Source organism: Nothobranchius furzeri, chromosome 3 (assembly GCF_043380555.1).
Source record: "Nothobranchius furzeri strain GRZ-AD chromosome 3, NfurGRZ-RIMD1, whole genome shotgun sequence".
Taxonomy (NCBI): domain Eukaryota; kingdom Metazoa; phylum Chordata; class Actinopteri; order Cyprinodontiformes; family Nothobranchiidae; genus Nothobranchius; species Nothobranchius furzeri.
Window position 1 is genome coordinate 49,735,178 of NC_091743.1, and position 10,034 is coordinate 49,745,211.

At 41.3% G+C, this 10,034-nt stretch overlaps 1 long non-coding RNA gene across 1 annotated transcript; it reads left to right on the forward strand.

Annotated features, from left to right (window-relative positions):
• The first annotated feature begins 3,097 nt into the window (after positions 1 to 3,097).
• On the forward strand, positions 3,098 to 9,378 carry LOC139068858 (uncharacterized). Its single transcript, XR_011520113.1, has 3 exons — positions 3,098 to 3,828; positions 4,805 to 5,023; positions 7,800 to 9,378. It is a non-coding gene; the product is annotated as an uncharacterized lncRNA (long non-coding RNA).
• Positions 9,379 to 10,034: the final 656 nt, after the last annotated feature.

Genomic DNA, 10,034 nt, shown 5'->3' on the forward strand with positions numbered 1-10,034 from the left:
GGAAAAATGACAATCGAAACAACAAATCCTAATAATATTGCCCTTCAGCCTAATTTTTTTCATCATTTATTAATTTTAAACACTTAAAGGTGTGGTTCACTTGTTTAATCAATACCCATGCAGTAGTCTCTAGTAGGAGTGAATGGATGTCATTTTCTGGGGAGTAAAAGTCCTGGGGCCTCATTTATCAAGCTTGCTTACGCACAAAACGGGGTCGGAAAACTGCGTAAGCAACTTTCCACACAAACTTTGGGATTTATGAAAGAAAACTTAGCGGAAAAATGTGCGCAACATTAAGTTGACTAAGGATCTGGCTTACGCACATGTTGGACATGGAGAGCACCTGCAGTGCTGCTGCTGAGGAGGATAAAATGATGAAATCCTGCAGCATTATCACTTGTACTGCTTCGTTTTCACACACAGAACAAGACCCCCCCCCCCCACACACACACACACATGCGCTCACACACACACACGTGTGCACACACACACACACACACACACACACACACACACACACACACACACACACACACACACACACGCGCGCACACTCACACACGCGCGCGCGCACACACACAAACACACAGCCTGAAGCGCCGAATATGGAATGCAGAATATCAGCAGGGGGACAGATTGAGAGAGAATGTCATGTGTCTGTGACAGCGCGTGTGTCCTGTCACTGTGACCCGATTGATCATGCGCCCTGACTACTTGGACAGGGGAGATCTCTGTTTGGCTGATTGATTAGCGCGTTACTTTCACCTGGGAGTCTGGTGATCAAATCCCGATTGGACCATTTTTTTATATCCACCACAGATCTCTCTGAAGAATTCACAACATTGACGGCTTCAGCAACGGTGTGCCACTCCGTGGATTTTCTCCTATTTCTTTTGCAAAAGTACTTCCTTTCATTTCTCCTCCTCACCCACAGGTACCTCAATTTCTGCTTCTGTGAAATTGCGCTTCCTTGATCTACCTTGATCTACGGTCGCCATGTCATCAGCGGAGCGCTGCAACAGCCGGCTTATGTATATGCATGAGATCCACAAGGCACTTTGCATTGACTGTTTAAGGCGGTAAGTGGGTGTGGTGAGGGCGGGATGTGACTAAAATGCAGCTGAGAAACATTCTAGATAGTCTCCAATTCATGAAACGGAGATTGCGTGCAGCTGTGCGTACTCCATGTTTGATAGATCACAAACCTACTTGGCGTAAGTACTTTTTTTTTTGCTGAGCTTCAGTACGGTTTTAGTTTGGATTCTACACAATGTTTGATAAATGAGACCTCTGATGCGCCTGTTTTAGGAACTAGAAGCGAGTCACATCAGAGCTGAGCGTTAGACAGAAGGACCTTTGTACTTATAACTTTATATGACAGCTTTATAATCAGCTGTCATAACTCACAGTGACTGATTATAATCAGAGATAACTAAATGCTTTTCAGTGAACCACACCTTTAATAGGAAGAAAACACTTGTTTTGCTCATGCACATGAAAAATATTTTATTGCTTTTTATAATTTCTATTAAAGAAGTAAATATAAAAATGGCCTTTTATGAATTGTTACGCAACATGTAAAGTTTTAATCTGCATAAAAACAAGAAGCAGCGTCTCTGACTGGAAAGTCAGCTGATCTTATTTTACATTTTTGATCTCAAGCTTGAAAAAAATCCACAAGTGTAATTATTATCTTCCAGTTTTGTTCCTGGAGGAAGAAGCAAATAATGAACCTGATAAACGAACAAAAGAAATAAATCATGTTCTTCTTTGACTGTGTTTTCTTCATCTAGGGTGATGCAGGCCTTGTTCATTTGATAAACTTAAGATAATAATTTAAAACAAAACAAAAAGACTGCTATAGACATAAAAGCTGAGAAAACAGAACAAGAACTGACATCAAACAAAGAAACGAAGACCAGAAAGAGACAGAATGTCTCTGTGAATGTTCTGATGACTCGGGCTAAATGTGAAGCGGTTCTGTTGCTGGTTGATCCAGACTCTCAGAACCCTGTGGCTGACTCCATCTGGACCTGCAGTCAAGTTCTGGTTCAGCCTCCCCCCTGCCTGCTGGAGGCAGACAAGAAGGATGATCAGGCAGGGGGAGATGTTGATGGACCAGCTGTAGCTCTGGTTATTCTGGGATCTGCTGTGTGTTTGTGTTGTTGTAAAAACACCTTTGTGTAAAAAAAAGTTGACTTTTAGGATAATTTCTTACCATAAATTCTTAAGAAGCAAAAGAGAAATAAGTTAGAACCACCTCTTCCCTCTGTTTCCATCAGTAGAGGAGGACTAATAAAACAAAAGATCACGGAACACTGACAAGGACTCCCTGGGAACATCAGGAATTTTGTTAGGCCTTTGTAAAATGTGGAATATGGTTGCTGACCTTTAACGACTTTCCAGCCACAAGTCAGGTAAAACATATAAACTGCAGGCGACAGCTGATGGGTGTGTTTCTGTGGAGGAGGACGTTTGTTTAGGACACAGCAGCAACCTGGCTTAGCTCTGGTATGCTCCATGAGGAGAAGAAGCTGTGGAGGTGATCTAAAGTTGTCTCTGTAGTTATGCTGCTATAGGCTTAGACTGCTGGAGGACATTCTGACCACTTTCCACACTCAACTACTTTCTTCTACAATCTGCTCTTTAACTGCATTATTTCCTGTTATTTCATTTTTTTCTCTGAGTGTTTAAGAAGCTACAGCGATGTTCTGCTGAGCTGTGGTGGTCTCATGGAGGAGGCCATCGGCTTGAACACTGTTGCTAACCACTTAACCCTCCCACTGTCCTAATGGGTGTGACCCCGCAGGGAAAGTTGACCATTGAGCAGGGTTGATGGTTTATCCTTGAGGTCCGCATGGCAGGGGTGAGGTGGTGCTCACTCCAACGTCCCCCCGTCCCCCCCCCCCCCCCCGTATTTATAATTTCCTGGGAATTAAAACATTCCTTAAAGCGAGCGTTCCAAACCGAAAGGACTATGTGTTTTTCCTCAGGATTCCTCACATCAAAGCCTTACTGCCTGTTATGATTCCTGCTCGTCCCCGCTGCTTGTTACTGCATTAAATGCAGATGAGTTTCTCTACGGGGGAGCCTCGTCTCTGCTGCTTTCATTCTACTGCTGCAGTAGCTAACGAGTGCACGCGGTGAGCGCCGACTCGTGCAGATACAAGAGCCCCTCTCAACCACTGAGAGCATGACCCAGATCAAGGACAGGAGGGGTTCATAGCAATGCGGTGTGTGTGTGTGTGTGTGTGTGTGTGTGTGAGTGTGTGTGTGTGTGAGAGAGAGAGAGAGAGAGAGAGAGAGAGAGAGAGAGAGAGAGAGAGAGAGAGAGAGAGAGAGAGAGAGAGAGAGAGAGAGAGAGAGAGAGAGAGAGAGAGAGAGAGAGAGAGAGAGAGAGAGAGAGAGAGAGAGAGAGAGTGAAATGTGCATCCCATTAAAAACACACACACTTAAAGCTGATTTGCAGAAGTGGCTCATTACCGGTGGAAAGGCAGCACTCAGCACATCATCCCCTGGCCCGACAAAAGCTGGTTTGTCAAGAGAAAAGTGAAGGCAAAAGCTCGTCTGAATGCAGAGTGACACGGCATCATGACTCAGCTGGTTGTTATAAGCTAAAGTACAGCGTTCTGGTGAGCGTGACAATAAAACGGATCCAACCCACGATGAGCCGCGTTTGAATGTTATCTGCTGGAACAGAAGCAGACGTGGCCTCTTTTCTTTGTTTTTATTAAAAGATTTCTCACTTTTTTCCCGTAAAGCTCACTTGAGTTTTTCACCGGAGGCTGATGAAATCTTCCAGAAGAAAGGAGAAACATAACAGAAAAAGTGAGTTACGCTGCCTGCCCACCCCTCAGACAGAAACAACACCAATGTTAGATGACAGTTTCAAGAAATTGGGAATATTTTTGCACGATAAAATGATTAAGGAGCCGGAGAAGAGCAGGATCCTGTTGTCCTTGTTGCGTTTTATCCTCCATCTTCACAGGCATCTTTGATGGCTTTGAGAACGTGCCACCACAGGGTCCTCGTGCTCCATTTTTAGACTTCACATTCATCCCAATCATAGAGGAATTTAAATCTAAACACAATCATATTTCTGATTTTATTGTTAGATCTGTTTAACGTTTGCTTCAGCAGTTTTTGCTCATTGGAGCGAAGTCGGTACAAAATACTCATAAATCTGACATTGTTCGTAAACAAAACGGCATCAGACCAATCCCACTGAACATTAGAGAGCCAACCCGGCTAACTAGAACCCCCCAGGTCCTAACATGAAACAGACGTGGTCTCCTGCTCGGTATTAGACTTGCTAATCTGCTCCTTTTTCTGCTCAGAACTGAAAATATCCATAAATATTAATGGATTCTCCTCCTGCCTGCTTGTAATGTGTGGAGTGGATTAAGGGTGATGGTATCATGTTGTTGATCAGGGCTGCTGGAATAATGTTAGCAGCTTGACATGTTGAGGTGACGGATTTACAGGAAACTCAGAAAGTGTGCTGTAAGACACTAAGCCGTTCACTTTAACCCTCGGAGATTTAGCTAAACAATGAGGACAGACAGGAATGAGATAACAAATGGGAATTCTGTTACACACAAAGTGCAAATGCAGCCATTAGAGTAAAATCAATTATTGATGTTTTTTCCAGCCACAGTGTTGACAATAGTTAAGAGGGAGCCACAAATCCAGGCTCCTCTCTCCGAGCTCCACATCCATTCCTGCTTCCTGCAGGGTGATGATGGGGAGTCACCATCTGCAGATACGGTAATCATGGCTGAAGGTGTGATCTCATCATGTACAGGAAAGGGTTGTTTCCAAAGGAAAAAAAATCCCACCAAAGGTCATCGGCAACATCTGTATGGAGGCAACGCTTTGATCTTTGTTTACGGACACCTGGGTGGAAGGACGTGTGCCGCCTAAGGAGCTCTCTGAAGGACGTTCACTTCATCTTCACGTTCCAAACATTCAAGGACAAGAACGTTGGTCCGAAGCAAACAGAGGCTGAACATCTGTTGCAGAGGTACATTGGTGCAACGCTGCTTACTGCAGCTTCTGACTTGGCTTTAGGATGGTGATACAGTCACCTCTACAGGCTCCTCTCTGAGAGGATGCATGCCAGCGTCTGATTAAACCTGGGCTGTGTGCTAAACCTGGTTAGCTCTGCTCATGATTTCATTAGAGGACATGGGGCCTGCCATGCTAATGTTGTCTTGTCCTAATGAAATCTCCAGCAGCAGAGTCGACACGAGCAACAAAACAAGTAGAATAAAGCAAAGAAAGCAGAGCAGGCGATCAGAGGCATTGATTTTGGTGTGCTGAAAGCCTGAGAGTGAATCTTTAGTTTGTGTTTCTGTTTCTTTTGATGTTGCTGAAAAAAATAAATAAAAACAGCACACTCTGTGTTTTTATAATGGTTGCTTGTATTAAGCCGTGCTTCACAACAGAACGTCGCTTGATTTTTGTCAGAATTTCTCAAATGAAACTTTTTCCCTCGAGACTCAAATTTTTCTTTATCTGAAGGAGTCGTATTTCAGAAGATTCTGTGAGATGGAGAAGTTTGAGGATTTTTGTGTCCTTATTTTAGATGATTGGGTCAGGCTAAGCCGAGTGTCGTCATAAAAACCAGCTCTCAGAAGCTGAAGGCTCAGTTTGATTTCAAACATTTAAGCTGCTTTGTCCTGAGGCTCCCCTCTCTCTGCTTCAGCCTCACTTCCTCCTCCTCAAACTGTTTCAGTCTCATGAAAACGGTCCCTTTAAAGGTGCATTATGTAGAAATGAAGTCAAAATGACATCCTGTGGTAACATTTGGTTACTGAAACCACTTTAAACATCTCTGGAGTTTTTTGCCGGCCAAATGGACACAACCAGACAATCAGCATTATTGGCTGCCATAAGCTGGGACGTAATTTTGGGGGGGGACGGGTGGGACATGTCCCCCCCACTTTTTCAAAAGGCAGTTTTGGTCCCCTGCACTTTTTTCCGTCCAAAAACGCTCCATTAAATGGATTTGGTTGAGCACTAGGACCGAAACGGAAACCGGTTTCCTATTAGACCCGCCCAAAAGCTAATCTATTGGCTCTGCTGATACTTGCTAACGTATTATTGGCTGTTGCTGCTGTCACTCAAGTTGTAAACAGTCAGAATGTGCTCACGTTGTTTTGCTAGTTTGGAGCCGCTAGGGAACACCGGTACTGAGTCACATCGTCAACTAGACGCTGTGTAATATCAGAGCTCAGCTCAGCTTCCATTACATAACATTTGAATAAGTGTTCATTTGTGAGTCTTTGGTAGTTAGGCACAGCCAGGAGGCAGCATGTCAAGAAAACGAAAAGTGGATATGAGAGACTTCTTTCAAAGTCAAAACGTAAGTTGGACATGTGACACCCCTGCATTAAGCTCAGACTCACCTCCTCCTTCACACACAAACTCAAAACTAACTTTTACAAACTCATCTCCTCCACATAACTGACTCCTCAGACACAATTTGTTCGTATTATTATAATAATAATTTTTTTATTATTACTATTATCATCATAATTATTATTACTACTAGTAGTAGTAGTAGTAGTAGAAGTGTAACTTCAAAACTTGTATCATTTAACTTTATTGTAAACTTATCTATTGCAATGTATATTTTCACATTAAAAAGCTCTGAAAAATGAACAGTATCATCATCGTCAACAGATTTTTTTAAGCTTAATGTCAAAGATGTACACTTTTCATTAGATTTATCTTATTTTTTCCATTTATTTTTTGTGTGTTGAAATGCAACAACTGTTTAAACACTTTTAAGGGAAAAAACATATTTAATATGTTTTTATACACTCAAATGTTAGGGTGATGATCATGTGTAAAACATTAGTTCAGCATGTCCTCTAACACAGCAAATGAACAAACGGCCAGATCTCAGGAGGGACCGTTTATGTATAAATAATTTTTATACTTTTGACTAGGCCTGGGAATGTAACAAATTTTGCTGGACGATATTTTGTCCAACAAATTGTTGATGATAAACGATATTGTCAACATTATCTAGACCAAAATAACCACTAATATAATGTTAATATATCATAATAATGCAAGTACACCCTTTAAAATGCAACAAATAAACCTTCATTTAACATTGAAATGTCCAGAACCAGAACTTCTAAATGAATAAAAATAACAAACAAAAATTGAATAAAAAAGGAATCTCACTCCCTGTTAGAAAATGTTGCACCAAAAACAATAAAAAAGACCCAAAACAATAAATACAATGGCCTATCCATTGTCAACAGCCAAAACTGCACTTCAATAATGATAATAAATAAAAATAATAATAGAGTTGTACATTTTTTAACTTTGATATATATATATATATATATATATATATATATATATATATATAGAGGATGGAAAAATTATTGAGATGGGCACGTGACGTGTCAAGGGGTCTTTACATAACACCCCCCACCCCAAATCCGCACAAGCCTGCTGTGTCCCCCCCACTTCTGAAATCAAAATTTCGTCCCTGGCCATAAGCCACATGATGAACAATAACAATAGCAATATTATCAAGATCTGAATTAAGATCAGGTGTTTGAGCCTCTTTCATACTTTGGCATTTTCTTTCTCATAATTTTGTTGATATTGTTTAGTTCATTTTTACAATAATGCTTTCTTTTCACTTTTTTTTGTTGAAACAGTTTTTATTTATTTATTTTTTCTAAAACTGAATTCCCAAGAGGAAACTTCCTGAGGAATTAATAAAGCTATGAATCTGTTGATTGAACCACATCGTGTCTCCTTTTCCTCAGACTAAACGGAGACAGACGATTCGCTGAGGCGACCCTTGAAGGGAAATGCCCAATAAGAAACAAAACGATGATGATGGCTGGTGCATTTGATTTCCGGGGTTTTCCTGATGCTTTTAATGTGAGTTTTACCAACACTTGATGCTTATTTTGCAAAGTGTTTTAATGACATGCAATGCTTTATCTTTTCTGATACCTGGTGCTTTTGTTGTCTAAAGCTTGTTATTTCAGGTTATTTGTTCTGAAGTTTGAGGACGTCATTTCAGAGATCTAAAGATGTCCTAAAATGGACACCGTAGTCATTTCTGTCTTTTTGTTCTTCATAGATGTGACTCTCTAACTTGTTTCAGTCACTACATCCATCGGAGGAGCATCAGCTGTCTGATCGTTCCGTAAATCAAACCAAAATGGAAAACAGGGCTATGAAGTCACTCATATCTCTGTGTTCTGTCACTACACCGCTGGCCTCTGATTTTCCATTCATGCACCTGGAAGGTTGGAAGTCAAAGAAGAAAGAAAAATGTCTGAAAAGCAAAAAATACATTTATGGAATTTTTAATGCAACAAAATGTTTCCGACTCAAATGTGAAGCTGTGGAGCTACACTGACAGAACTGCTGCTCTTGGGAGGAAATTGGCATTAAACATATAAATAAATAAATAAATAAATAAATAAACCAAAGCAGCTCTCTAAAGCTTGATCCCATCATGGTAAACCCTCCAGTGCTGCCTTTAACACGCCGTCTCCTGATTCTCTGGCGTGTGCTGAACAATCATACAATCATTATTTGAAGAGTCCAGAGATGCTGAGTTAGACAAGGGGACAAGGAAACAGTTTACTGAGTAACTCCTCCTGAAAAATATCCTTTGTCCTGCATTGTGATGGAGAGCAGACCTTCCACCTAGAACCCTTTTGGTAGAACATTGAAACACATCCAGGATGAGGAGAATTGGATGTTTTATACTTTAACTATCAAACAGATGGAGATGTGCATGCATTTGGTTTGAAAGATGCTCTGAGAATAAAAACGAGTGAGCCTCATGCTCTAAGCTTTGAAATAATTCATGCACAAACTAAACACGGGGCCGTGTGTTGTATTCCATCAAATTTAGTCGGGCGGTTTGAAACATGGATTTGAAAATCACAAGCAGGCAGATTCTTTTAGACGAGATGAGAGTTAGAAACGAGCGCTTTCCTCAAGGATTTCCTTAATTCTCAGAGACGTGGTGGGCCTGGCTGCAGGGTAATAAGGTTTATTATGAAGGCTTGAGCTGCAGAGATACGGCCCAGCTCATGAGCCATTAGACTATGTGCTGGGCTAATTTAAATAAAACCTGTTTTTGCAATAAAACGTGGAGAGAAAGTTGCATTAGAACACAATTTGTATGTTTAATAAGCCCAGATCTCTCAGAGATTGAGGAAAACGTTTCTTTGAATAAGTTTTGCTACTGGATGCAATAAAAGAATAATTCCCAGCTGATTACAGAGCATTCAGAAGGGGGGAGGGGCTAAAACGAAGGAGAGGACGTGAAAAACCTTCCAGAATGAACGCACAAAGAGAAAAGCTTATCCTGCTGCAGGAAACGGAAATGCACAAATGATCATAATTACAAATTCTCTCAGTGGATGGAGGCGAGTCACTCATCCTAAACCATTACAGACCATAATTACCCTCAGAACAGGGAAGCAGAGTACTGACGGGTATTTTTAGAAAATGTTACCAACCTTCTTTTCTTCCTGTGTTTTCTCCACGTTTGAACAAAAGACTGTTACGTCTGTTGTTTTTGTGTCGTGAATCAGCCTCAGAGACGGAGTCAGGGAAAGGATGAGCTGTACAGGTGGAGGACGCGAGAGGAGGTGACAGGAGGGAGGCACAGCAACAACACAGGAAGTTAGTCTTGGGATAAAAACAACAAAAACACCACTTTTGAACAAAGATGTGGACAAAGTGGAAGGTGTTTAAAGATGATGTGTGTGAGTGTGTGTGAGTGTGTGATATTCAGGCCCTGAAGTGAATCACTGTCTGAGTGATAATGAAAGATGAGGCACGGCGTGTCCAGGCCCGTCTGAACGAGCTTTCTGTTTACTGGGAATAACGTCTGGGAGCTCTGGGAGAAGCAAGAACATCTACAAGATCATTCCCTGCAACAATTAGAATGGTTTTCTGTTGCTTTGCTGAAAGATCCGAATTTACAAGTTCTTCTTTGTTCAATATTTGATGAAAAGTGTTCTCTTACT